The sequence below is a fragment of the Scyliorhinus canicula genome, chromosome 14, assembly GCF_902713615.1.
Source record: "Scyliorhinus canicula chromosome 14, sScyCan1.1, whole genome shotgun sequence".
In the NCBI taxonomy this organism is placed as follows: Eukaryota; Metazoa; Chordata; class Chondrichthyes; order Carcharhiniformes; family Scyliorhinidae; genus Scyliorhinus; species Scyliorhinus canicula.
The window spans coordinates 26,692,268-26,704,515 of record NC_052159.1 but is presented as its reverse complement, the minus strand read 5'-3'; the positions used below and the strand labels follow the sequence as shown (position 1 = coordinate 26,704,515).

General features: G+C 49.3%; 1 protein-coding gene across 13 annotated transcripts in view; it reads left to right on the top strand.

Annotated features, from left to right (window-relative positions):
* LOC119977492 (inositol polyphosphate-4-phosphatase type I A) overlaps positions 1 to 12,248 on the top strand; it is a 246,016-nt gene that overhangs the window by 122,865 nt on the left and 110,903 nt on the right. For 12 of the 13 annotated variants that reach the window (XM_038818525.1, XM_038818520.1, XM_038818524.1 and 9 more), the window contains one exon: positions 183 to 283. The gene's annotated coding sequence lies outside the window, so the exon portion shown is untranslated. The remainder of the gene's footprint in view (positions 1 to 182; positions 284 to 12,248) is intronic. The other variant, XM_038818517.1, reaches the window with a different exon arrangement.

Genomic DNA, 12,248 nt, shown 5'->3' with positions numbered 1-12,248 from the left:
ATCGAACTTGGTTCTCGGCGCTGTGAGGCAGCAGTGCTAACCACTGCGCCACCATGCCGCTCTAAAGACTAACATGATAACTCTGAACAATGTGAATCATATCTAATATGAATACTAGAATAAAAACTGTTTCAACAAGTTGAAAATTGGATTGCAGTTTTAATTTTCTTTTCTCCCCTCAGGTTAAAAATGAAACTGGCAAAACTATTTTAAGCTGAAGAAATGCAGATTTGACCGTTAATACACCACCAATCTTGCTGTGCAACGATCACGGAAGTATATTGTAAGCATTTGTACATGGCTTTGTGAATTTTATTGAATTTGTAGTTTTCCAGTCTGGAAAAGTTTTCCAGTCTGTAGTTTTCTATGTTTTTCCATTTCATAAGATTTTTAGTTTTATAGACTGATTGTATAACCTGTGTTACTTGAAGAAACCAAAATCCTCAAAGTTTCAGCTTACTTCCTCCTTTTAAAATAAATACTTGTAGGTTCTCCTTCCTTTCTGCTCTGTTACCACATTTCCCATGACCCATCGTTGATCACCGAGAAGTTTAGTGGAACATCATAAAATGTTGGTGGAATTGTTGTGGACTAGATGGCAAAATTAACTTTCACATTTTACAGAAAAGGATATTATCTAATCCCCAAAATTTTTGCGGTGAAATTTGTATCTTATTGTAACAGTATTTCTTTAAATCCCTTTCCAGTGCCATTCCATCTTTCCCATGTCATCCTTTCGGCCCACCCCATCTCCCACTCCATTTCTCCTATGCCATCCATCCCCATTCTATACTTCCCCAAGCTGTCCACGCCCTCCCCAAGCTGTCCACGCCCCTCCCCAGTCTCTCCAGCCAGGGTAACTTAGTTGCATCCTCCAATTTGACCAGAAAATGACTTTTGTGATGTATTTAGGAACAAATTTGATTTATTACAATCATAGAACTGGACAGCAGGGTAGGAAGCCATTTGGCCCATTATACATATACTGACCCTTTGGAAGAGCTAAGTTGGTCCCACTTCTGTTTTCCTGTAACCCTGTACAAACTTCCTCTTCAAGCATCAATCCAATTCCTTTATTTGAAAGTTACTATTGAATTTATTTCCAGCATTCTTTCAGACAGTGCATTCCCAATCATTGTATCATGATGCATAACTTTCCTTGCTTGTGTCCTCTGGTTATTAGTCCTTCTGCCTCTGAGAGCAGTTTCTCCTTATTTACTCTTATCAAAACCGTTCATAATTTTAACCATGTCTATCAAAACTGCTCTTGATCCTCTCTGTTCTGAGGAGAAAAGCCCAGTATTAATGGTCTCTGCGTAACTGAAGACCTTCACCCTTGGTTCTATTCTGATAAATCTGCTCTGCCTCCTCTCCTAAGACCATTATATGTCGTCTAAGATTTAGTGCCTAGGATGTGCCACAATACTCCAACTGGTAGTCAGAGCCATTATATTGCTAACTAATTTTGTCTTGGATTATTGTCTCTGAAATTTCACCCATCAGTTGTTAGTCTGACCAGGTTTGCCAGGATTATCCTTTTTTTTGAACAGGGGTATAACATTTGCATGTAATGGTAGAAATGTAAGGGTAGAAATAACAGATTAAAGCCACAGAAAAGTTCAGACACAGCACATTATGTCTGCGCCTGCTAAAAACAAAACTAGCTGCCCATTCTAATCCCACGTTCTAACACCCTTTGTTTTTTTTTTTAAATAATTTTTATTGAAAGAGTTTTTCCATACAGACATTTACCCCTACTAATTTTTAAATTATTTACAACACAATCCCTCTAGGCAAATGTCCCTCCCTCACCCGCCCTCTCGCGCGCACCAGTCCTCCCCCCCCCCCCCCCCCCCCCCCCCCGGCAACCTTAACAACCAAGGCAGCCTACAGTTTCAGACATGAGCAGCGAGCAGGCTTGCCCGCGTTACAGTCGTGCGTGTCCCCCCACGACCCTTGCTGCCCCCCCCTCCCCTCCCCTCCCCCCCCTCCCTCCCCCCCCCTCCCCCCTCTCCCCCCTCCCCCCCTCCCCCCCCCCCCCCTCCCCCCCCCCCCCCCCCCCCCCGGGTTGCTGCTGCCACGACCCGAACGTCTATCTCTGATCTAAAAAGTCAAGGAAAGGTTGCCACCGCCTGGCGAATCCCTGTACCGACCCTCTCAGGGCAAATTTGATCCTTTCTAGCTGAATATAGCTAGCCATATCGTTAATCCAAGTTTCAACGCTTGGAGGCCTCGCGTCCTTCCATTGAATTAATATCCTTCGTCGAGCCACTAGGGACGCAAAGGCCAGTATTCCGGCCTCCCTAGCCTCCTGTACCCCCGGTTCTACCCCGACCCCAAAGATCGCAAGCCCCCATCCTGGTTTGACCCTGGACCCCACCACCTTCGACACCGTCCTTGCCACCCCCTTCCAGAACCCTTCCAGCACCGGACATGCCCAGAACATATGCACATGGTTCGCTGGGCTTCCCAGACATCTGACACACCTGTCCTCACCCCCAAAGAACCGGCTCATCCTTGTCCCCGTCATGTGAGCTCTATGCAGCACCTTAAATTGAATGAGGCTCAGTCTCGCACACGAGGAGGAAGAGTTGACCTTCTCCAGTGCATCCGCCCACGTCCCGTCTTCTATCTGCTCTCCCAGCTCCCCTTCCCACTTGGCTTTCAGCTCCTCCCCCGATGCTGCTTCCGCCTCCTGCATTATCTTGTAGATGTCTGATATCTTCCCCCCTCCGACCCAGACCCCCGAGAGCACCCTATCACTCGCCCCCTTACTGGGGAGCAGGGGAAACCCCTCCACCTGCCGCCTAGCAAATGCCTTCACTTGTAAATATCTGAACATGTTTCCCGGGGGGAGCTCAAACTTCTCCTCCAGCCCTCCCAGGCTCGCAAACCTCCCCTCTATAAACAGGTCCTTCAGCTGCCGTATGCCCACCCTGTACCAGCTCTGAAATCCCCCGTCGATGTTCCCCGGGATGAATCTATGGTTCCCCCTTATTGGCGCCGCCAACAGACCTCCCATTTCACCCCTATGTCGCCTCCACTGCCCCCATATCTTGAGGGTGGCCGCCACCACCGGGCTCGTGGTGTACCTCGTGGGGGGGAGCGGCCATGGTGTCGTTACTAGGGCCCCCAGGCTTGTGTTGCCACAGGACGCCCTCTCCATTCGTTTCCAAGCTGCCCCCTCCCCTTCCATCATCCACTTGCGCACCATTGACACATTTGCCGCCCAGTAGTACCCCGAGAGATTGGGCAGTGCCAGCCCTCCACTGTCCCTACTCCGCTCCAAAAAGACCCTCCTCACCCTTGGGGTGCCATGCGCCCACACGTAGCTCATGATGCTACTCGTCACCTTTTTGAAGAAGGCCCTAGGGAGGAAGATGGGCAAGCACTGAAATAAAAACAAGAACCTTGGGAGGACCGTCATTTTGATTGACTGCACCCTCCCCGCCAGCGACAACGGTACCATGTCCCACCTCTTAAACTCCTCCTCCATCTGTTCCACCAGCCTGGAAAAGTTCAACTTGTGGAGGGTCCCCCAGTTCCTTGCCACCTGCACCCCTAAGTACCTAAAGCTCTTTCCTGCTCGCTTGAAGGGGAGTCTCCCAATACCCTCTCCCTGGTCCCCCGGGTGTATCACAAAAACCTCGCTTTTGCCCAAATTTAATTTGTACCCCGAAAAGTCCCCAAACTCTGCTAATAGTTCCATTATCTCCGGCATTCCCCCTTCTGGGTCTGCCACGTACAGCAGTAGATCATCCGCATACAGCGATACTCGATGTTCCTCCCCTCCCCTAGTCAGTCCTCTCCACCCCCCTGAACCCCTCAGTGCCATCGCCAACGGTTCAATCGCCAGTGCGAAAAGTAGGGGGGATAGGGGACATCCCTGCCTGGTCCCTCGGTGGAGCCCGAAATACTCCGACCTCCTCCCGTTTGTCACTACACTCGCCGTCGGGGCCGAGTAGAGCAACTTCACCCACTTAATAAACCCTTCCCCAAACCCAAACCGTTTCAACGTCTCCCACAGGTACTCCCACTCCACCCTATCAAATGCCTTCTCCGCGTCCAGCGCTACCACTATCTCAGCCTCCCCCTCCACTGCCGGCATCATAATTACATTCAGCAATCTCCGCACGTTCGTGTTGAGCTGCCGCCCCTTCACGAACCCCGTCTGGTCCTCATGGATTACCCCTGGCACACAATCCTCTATTCTAGCTGCCAGGATCTTTGCCAGCAACTTGGCATCCACGTTCAAAAGCGAGATAGGCCTGTAGGACCCGCACTGCACGGGGTCTTTATCCCGCTTCAATATCAGGGAGATCAGAGCCTGCGACATTGTCGGGGGCAGAACCCCCCCCTCTCGCGCCTCATTAAAGGCTCGTACCAGTACCGGTCCCACCAAGTCCACATTTTTCTTATAGAATTCCACCGGGAACCCATCTGGCCCCGGCGCCTTCCCCGCTTGCATCTGACCTATTCCCTTGACTAGCTCCTCTAGCCCTATTGGCGCCCCCAGCCCTTCTACCAGCCCCTCCTGGACCCTTGGGAACCTCAATTTGTTTAGGAAGTCCTCCATTCCCCCTCTCCTTGTCGGCGGCTCAGACCGATACAACTCCTTGTAAAAATCCCTGAAGACCCCGTTCACTTCTTGCCCCTTCTGCACTACCTTCCCGCCCCTCTCCTTCACTCCCCCAATCTCCCTAGCCGCATCTCGTTTGCGAAGCTGGTGTGCCAGCATCCTGCTCGCCTTTTCCCCATACTCATAGACCGCGCCCCGTGCCCTTCTCCACTGCGTCTCTGCCTTCCTGGTGGTCAGCAGGTCGAACTTGACCTGCAGGCTGCGCCGTTCTTCCAGCAGCCCCTCCTCTGGTGCCTCCGCGTATCTCCTATCCACTTCCAATAGCTCCCCCACCAGCCTCTCCCTCTCCTGCCTCTCCTTTCTTTCTCTATGCGCCCTTATGGAGATCAGCTCTCCCCTGATCACTGCCTTCAGGGCCTCCCAGACCATCCCCACCTGCACCTCACCCGTGTCATTCAAGTCCAGATAGCTCTCAATGCTCTTCCGGACCCTTTTACACACCTCGTCGTCCGCTAACAGCCCCACATCCAGCCGCCACAGCGGGCGCTGGTCCCGCGCCTCCCCCATTTCCACATCCACCCAATGCGGTGCATGATCAGAGATCGCAATGGCCGAGTACTCAGCTTCCCGTACCCTCGGGATCAGCCCCCTGCTCAACACGAAGAAATCGATTCTGGAGTACACTCTATGGACGTGGGAGAAAAAGGAATACTCCCTCGCCCTCGGCCTACCAAACCTCCATGGGTCTACTCCTCCCATCTGCTCCATGTACCCCCTCAGCACTTCTGCCGCTGCCGGCCTCCTATTGGTCCTTGCGCTCGATCTGTCTAGCCCGGGGTCCAGCACTGTATTAAAGTCCCCCCCCATGATCAAGCCCCCTGCCTCCAGTCCCGGAATGAGGCCCAATAGGCGCCTCATAAAACCCGCGTCATCCCAGTTCGGGGCATATACGTTGACCATCACCACTTTCTCCCCCTGCAGCTTACCCTTCACCATCACATACCTACCCTCCTTATCCGCCACCACCTCCTCCGCCACGAACGACACCCTCTTTCCCACCAGAATCGCCACCCCCCCGGTTCTTTGCGTCCAATCCAGAGTGGAACACCTGTCCCACCCACCCCCTTCTCAGGCGAACCTGGTCCACTACCTTCAAATGGGTCTCCTGTAACATTGCTACATCAGCCTTCAGTCCCTTCAGGTGTGAGAATACCCTTGATCTCTTGACCGGCCCATTCAACCCCCTCACGTTCCAAGTGATCAGCCGGGTCGCGGGACGACCCGCCCCCTTCCCCTGCCGATTAGCCATGTCCTGTTCCCTGCTCGCCCCGGGTCGACCCTCCCCTTCTGACCCGCTCCCCATGGCGATGTCCCCCTCCCCCCACCTCTCCAGTCCTCCACTTCCCGTTTCTGGTCTTTTCAGCAGCAACCCGGTGTCCCTCCCTAACCCCCCCCCCCCCCCCCCCCAGGCTAGGACCCCTCCTAGCCGCGATGTACCCTCCATCGTACTCCCGTAAGTCAGCTGGTTCACGCTGACCCGGCTGCTCCTGCCCCACTCCGACTCCCCCCGGCTCGGGGGGGGGCCTCCCCCCCCCTTGCCACTCCTCCCTGGCCCCGCTCCAGCGCGGGAAAGGTCGCCATTGCTAGCCACGCCCCGCACTCCTCCCGTCCCCCCTCCTCTGCCCCGCGCGCGGGAAAACAGAGGAAAGCCCGCGCTTTCGCCCTGCCACACCCCACCCCGCCATCTTCAGTTCCACCCCCGTCCCCGTCCATGCCTGTAAAAGAACCCCCCCTAGGAGCCCATATCCCCGATCTGCTCTCCCCCCCGTCCCACCTCCCCAACTTAACATTATAAATAACAGATAAATAACAAATAACAATGTACTTAACAGTCGCCCTCTACCAAACAGCATAAATAACCATAAATAACCCTGAATAACCGCAATAACAATAACTAAGGGAAGTTGGCAAAGGGGGAAAAAAACATCAGAAGAAAAACCACAGCAAGAGTTCAAAATCCAAACAAAGAATTCAGCTGAAAGTACCCGAGCGGCTACGGCCGCCAAGTATCCCCTGGGTCTAATTCGAGTCCAGTTTCTCTTCCTGTACAAAGGCCCACGCCTCCTCTGGGGACTCAAAATAGTGGTGTTGGTTCCTGTAGGTGACCCACAAGCGCGCTGGCTGCAGCATTCCGAACCTGATCCGTTTTGCATGTAGCACCGCCTTCGTCCGGTTGTACCGGGCCCGCCGCTTTGCCACCTCCGCACTCCAGTCCTGGTAGACCCTCACCGTCGAATTCTCCCACTTACTGCTCCTTTCCCTCTTGGCCCACTCCAGCACTCTCTCACGGTCGCTGAGTCGCTGGAACCGCACCAGCACCGCCCTCGGGGGCTCATTTGCTCTTGGCCTCCTAGCCATGACCCTGTAGGCCTCTTCCAGCTCCAGGGGCGAAGGGACGGCCCCTGCCCCCATCAGGGAGCTCAGCATTTCTGCTACATATCCCGGGAGGTCTGACCCCTCCAGGCCTTCTGCCAGGCCCAAGATCCTCAGGTTCTTCCGCCTCATTCGGGTATCCAGCTCCTCAAAACGGCTCTGCCATTTCAGGTGGAGTGCCTCGTGCACCTCTACCTTTCCCACGAGGACCGTGGCCTCCTCCTCCCTCACAGTCATCTCCTGTTGCAGCTCCCGAATCGACGCCTCTTGGGTCGCCTGGGCTCCCATCAGCCTGGTGGTCGTCGCATTCATTGACTCCAAGAGCTCCATTTTCAGCTCCGTAAAGAAGCGCAGGAGAGCGGCCTGCTGCTCCTCCGCCCATTTCCTCCATTCCTCGGGTGCTCCACCGGCCGCCATTTTGGTCTTCTTCCCCCGCTTTTTTTTGGGAGCTGCTGTTGCTTTCTTTACCACCCCACTCCGGGTACCGACCATAAAGTTGGTCTGGTTCTCTTCAGGGAGCCTTCCCCCACCGGGATTTGTCCTTACAGCGCCGTTGGGGCCCTCCAATCGGCCCGAAAACACCTTTGTAGCAGGAGCAGCCAAACGTGCGACTTAGCTGGTCATAGCCGCAACCGGAAGTCGTCCTAACACCCTTTGTAGCCTTACATGTTACAGAACTTCAGGTATAGATACAGGTACCTTTTAAACAAATTGAGGGTTTCTACCTCAACCATCAATCTGTGCAGCAAGTTCCAGACACGTGCCACCCTCTGGGTAAAATAAGTTTTTCCTAATATCCCCTCCAGCCCTTCTAACTCTCATCTTAAATCTGTGCCCCCTGGTAATTGACATCTCTGTGTGGGAAAGCCAGTCTTTCCTTTCCACTTTTTAATCAGTCTCTTCTAATTTTGTACACCTCAATCACGTCACCCCTTAGCCACCTCTGTTCTAAGGCAAAAAACCCAGCCTACCTAATCTTTCCTCCCAGCTGCAATTTTCCAGGCCTGGCAACATTGTGTAAATCTCTTTGTAGTCCAGACCAATTATATCCTTCCTATAATGTGGTGAACAGAATTGTGGCACCATCCTCAAAGGAGGATTGGAAGATAGTGGCCAAAATCGCTGTTATTCCTATTCTTTCTAAAGCAGTGATAAATGCACCCCATCTGGGCTGAGTGACTTTGCTACTTTGAGAGCAGCATGGTAGCACAATGGGTAGCACTGTTGCTTCACAATGCCAGGGTCCCAGGTTCGATTCCTGGCTAGGGTTACTAACTGTGCGGAGTCTGCACGTTCTCCCGTGTCTGCGTGGGTTTCCTCCGGGTGTTCTGGTTTCCTCCCACAAGTTCCAAAAGACGTGCTGTTGGGTGAATTGGACATTCTGAATTCTCCCTCTGTGTACCTGAACAGCCGCCTGAATGTGGCGACTAGGGGATTTTCACAGTAACTTCATTGCAGTGTTAATGTAAGCCTACTTGTGACAATAACGATTACTTTACTTTTATTTAAGTGCACATGCCCAATTTCTTTAATATTCTCTTTATTGTCCAGATTCTCCTCTGTGAAAAGAGATGGTATTGGAGATGCTGGCATTGGACTGGGGCGACCACAGTAAGAAGTCTTACAACGCCAGGTTAAAGTCCAACAGGTTTGTTTCAAATCACTAGCTTTCGGAGCACTGCTCCTTCGGTGATTCACCTGAGGAAGGAGCAGTGCTCCGAAAGCCAGTGATTTGAAACAAACCTGTTGGATTTTAACCTGGTGTTGTCAGACTTCTTACTGTGAAAAGAGAGACAAAGTACTGATTTTTTACCTCAGCTGTGCCTTTGGTCTCCATCAGATCATTTCTTTCACACTGGCTGGGCCAGCATTTGTTGCTCATCCCTAATTACCCTTGAATTGAGTGGCTTACTAAACCATTTTAGTGGGGGCAGTTAAGAGTCAACCGCACCACGCTGTGGGTCCGACATAATTTTTAGGCCAGACCAGGTAAGGAAGCAGATTTCCTTCCCTGAAAAACATTAGTGAACCAGATGGGTTTTATGACAATCTACAATGGTTTTATGGTCATCATTAGATATTTATTGAATTCAAATTTCACCATCTACTGTGGTGGGATTTGAACCAAGGACCCCAGAGAATTACTCTAGGTTTCTGGATTATTAGTCAAGTCACAATACCACTACGGCACCTCCTCCTGATGGAGCTTATTTCTCCTTCTGTGCCCTTATGATTCATCCAAGTTTGTTCCCCAAGTGCCTCAATTTCGAACCTTGCTTTACTATATCTATGTTTATAAATTACTTTTGGACCTTTGATGTTACTTGCTGTCTAGTTTCATACAATCTGACTCTATTCCCCTCAGTAGCTTCTATTTCATATCTTGATCTTTAGTCACTGAGCGCTGTAGTTATTGGATAACTCTTTCCCACCCACCCCCCCCCCTCCCCCCCACCCACTACTTTGTAGGAATATGACCAACTGTGCCTGAGCTGCCGCCTCCACTGTCACATGAACACTGCTGTGATGCTGTTTTATCCCTCACTACTGAAGAAACAATTGTCAGTTTTATACAACGAAAGTTTTATGATGTCTGTTTCCTATATTTGTAATTTGTTACAAAGTGTTTCTCCATTAGTTAAGCTAAATTACTGCATGCAGTGTTTATGTGAAGAATTGATAACCTGATCCCTTGAGTGTTGTGTGTTGGAAAACAAATATCTAAAATTCCCCGCTGCAGTGAAATTGCCCAGTTGTAATTGTGGTTTAAAGTCCGTGTTGGTTGAGGGTACTCTTGTGGAATACTTCAAGAGATTTCCTCTGGTTAGCATTGTGTGATTTAATTACTAAACAAGGATTCATTTATCCGAACATTTTAGAATCTTGAAAACGTCTGTCAGGACATCTCAGTTAGCTTTTCTCAAAGATAAAAATTCTAAGTTGCCTGAGACTTTACTAATATGTCTGGTGTAAAATCTCTCTCCATGAGTTTTTACTCATTACAGAACCAATATGTCCACAAAGATTGTGTGCTGTCTTCCAGATATTGCCAAGTAAGCAGTCTTAGGCATTCATACTGTCTTTTCGAACTGGTTTTGTGACGCTGCACAATATTTTGCTTATCTATCATTGATTGTTGCACAGATTTGTTTTGAAGAGCTATTCACAGTATGAAGATGCTTGTATTTTCCCTTTTTATTCTATTACCATTCAACATTAGAATTTCTGTTCTGTCAAACCACCTTGGTTCTAACTCTGCACTACAGTTCCTAATTGCCTTGTTGAGACAACTCTTACAATGACTGGAGTCTTCTAACTCTTTTAGCTGTCTGCATCTGTCACAGTGAGAGAACTGACAGCAGAACAGCATCAGCAAAAATGAAGACAATGTGAATATTCTCCTTTTTCATGTTGTGAAATTTTAAAACCGAAACCAAAAATGATGCACTCCTTTGTGGAGGTTGAGATTGTTCAGGTTTGAACTCTGGCCTGGTCTTTTTGGTGTGGGCCTTCGAACAACATCATTGTTAGTGGCACTGTTGGTGGAATGTTGCTTTTGGACTAACTAGCAAGGGCAATCTAATGAGTGCTTCTGGGAGATGTGTTATGGGAGCGGTGTTTTCAGAGCCCCAAAATGTATCATGGAGTTCATCCAGCCTCTCCCTTTAATGTATTGTTGCTTTTGAAGCACACTGCTTGTTCTCCAGGTGTGGTACTACAATTATGGACACGTGGGTTTTTAAACACAACACAATGTTTATTCCATGAATTCAACTTAACCTTCTTAAATAAACATTGGACCCTTTAACACCCCTTACTTAAAATAATACGACACTAAATAATTCCTCAAAACGTTCCTTCAAACCTCCAAAAGACTTAACACCTTTAAACAGAAACACATCAGGTTAAAGACATTACTATTATGAGTTTAAATCACCCAAATGATTCAGAGATATTCTTTCCTGGCAAAGATCACAGCAGATCCAGCTTACTGCAAACACAGACACACCCAAGCTCTCTTCCAAAACTGGCTTTCTCCTTTCATAACAGCAAACCAGCCAGGCACTTTTCAGCTGCTTTCTCTCAAACTGAAACAAAAAGCAGAAGTGATCTCAGCTCAGCTCCCCCCTGTGACATCACTTCAGTAATATGAGTGGATCCATTTCCTAAAGGTACTCTCACATGACAGATGGGCATCAAGTGCTGCAGCATGTGTGCGTATTGCTGTATCTTCACATGGAGCCTGAAAGTTTCAGCAGTGTCAAACCGTGGTCACTACTGTAAACAATTGTGGAAGTGAAACCTTTTCAGTAGAGAAATATTTAAGCCCAATACCTCACCAACAACACCTTCCAAATATATAGCACCTAAACTATTGCAAAACATCTCATGCTAAATACCTGGGGGGATGAAAAATAAAATTACATTCTGTTCCAAAATGATGATCTCAGCCTTTGAGCGCAGAGTTCTTTTCCAGCTTGGGTAAACTGTGTCACTGTGTTAATGGACTAGATTGTGGGAAGAGATTTGTTCGGTACGGTGGTACTGTTGCTTCACAGCCCCATGATTCCAGGTTCAATTTCCGCTTAGGTCACTGTCTGTGCGGAGACTGCATGTCTCCCAGCGACTGCGTGGGTTTCTTCTGGGTGCTCCGGTTTCCTCCCACAAGTCCCAAAAGATGTGCTTGTTAGTTGAATTGGACATTCCGAATACTCCCTTTGTGTACACGAACAGGGGCCAAAGTGTGGCGACTGGGGGATTTTCATGATAACTTCATTGCAGTGTTAACTTGTGACACTAATAAAGATTCTTATTATCTTGTGCTAATTCTGGTTTAGCTGGTTTAGCACAGGGCTAAATCGTTGGCTTTGAAAGCAGATCAAGGCAGGCCAGCAGCACGGTTCAATTCCCGTACCAGCCTCCCTGAACAGGCGCCGGAATGTGGCGACTAGGGGCTTTTCACAGTAACTTCATTTGAAGCTAAGCGATTTTCATTTCATTCATTTCAATTCTTATTTCCCACTATCAGCTTACAAGTATACACATTTAAATGTTTGACTTGCTAGTGCAACCAGCTTAATTTCTCCTGAACCCCATTTTCGGGAAATAAAAGTTTGGAAGTCTTGGCAGAGCAGAGTGGACTTCGTGCATTTCACAATTTCTGCTCAGTTTTATACAAGTTTCCATCTGATAAATAATTTCAGCACAGTTTATTTTTGGTAAAGCCTCGTCATTG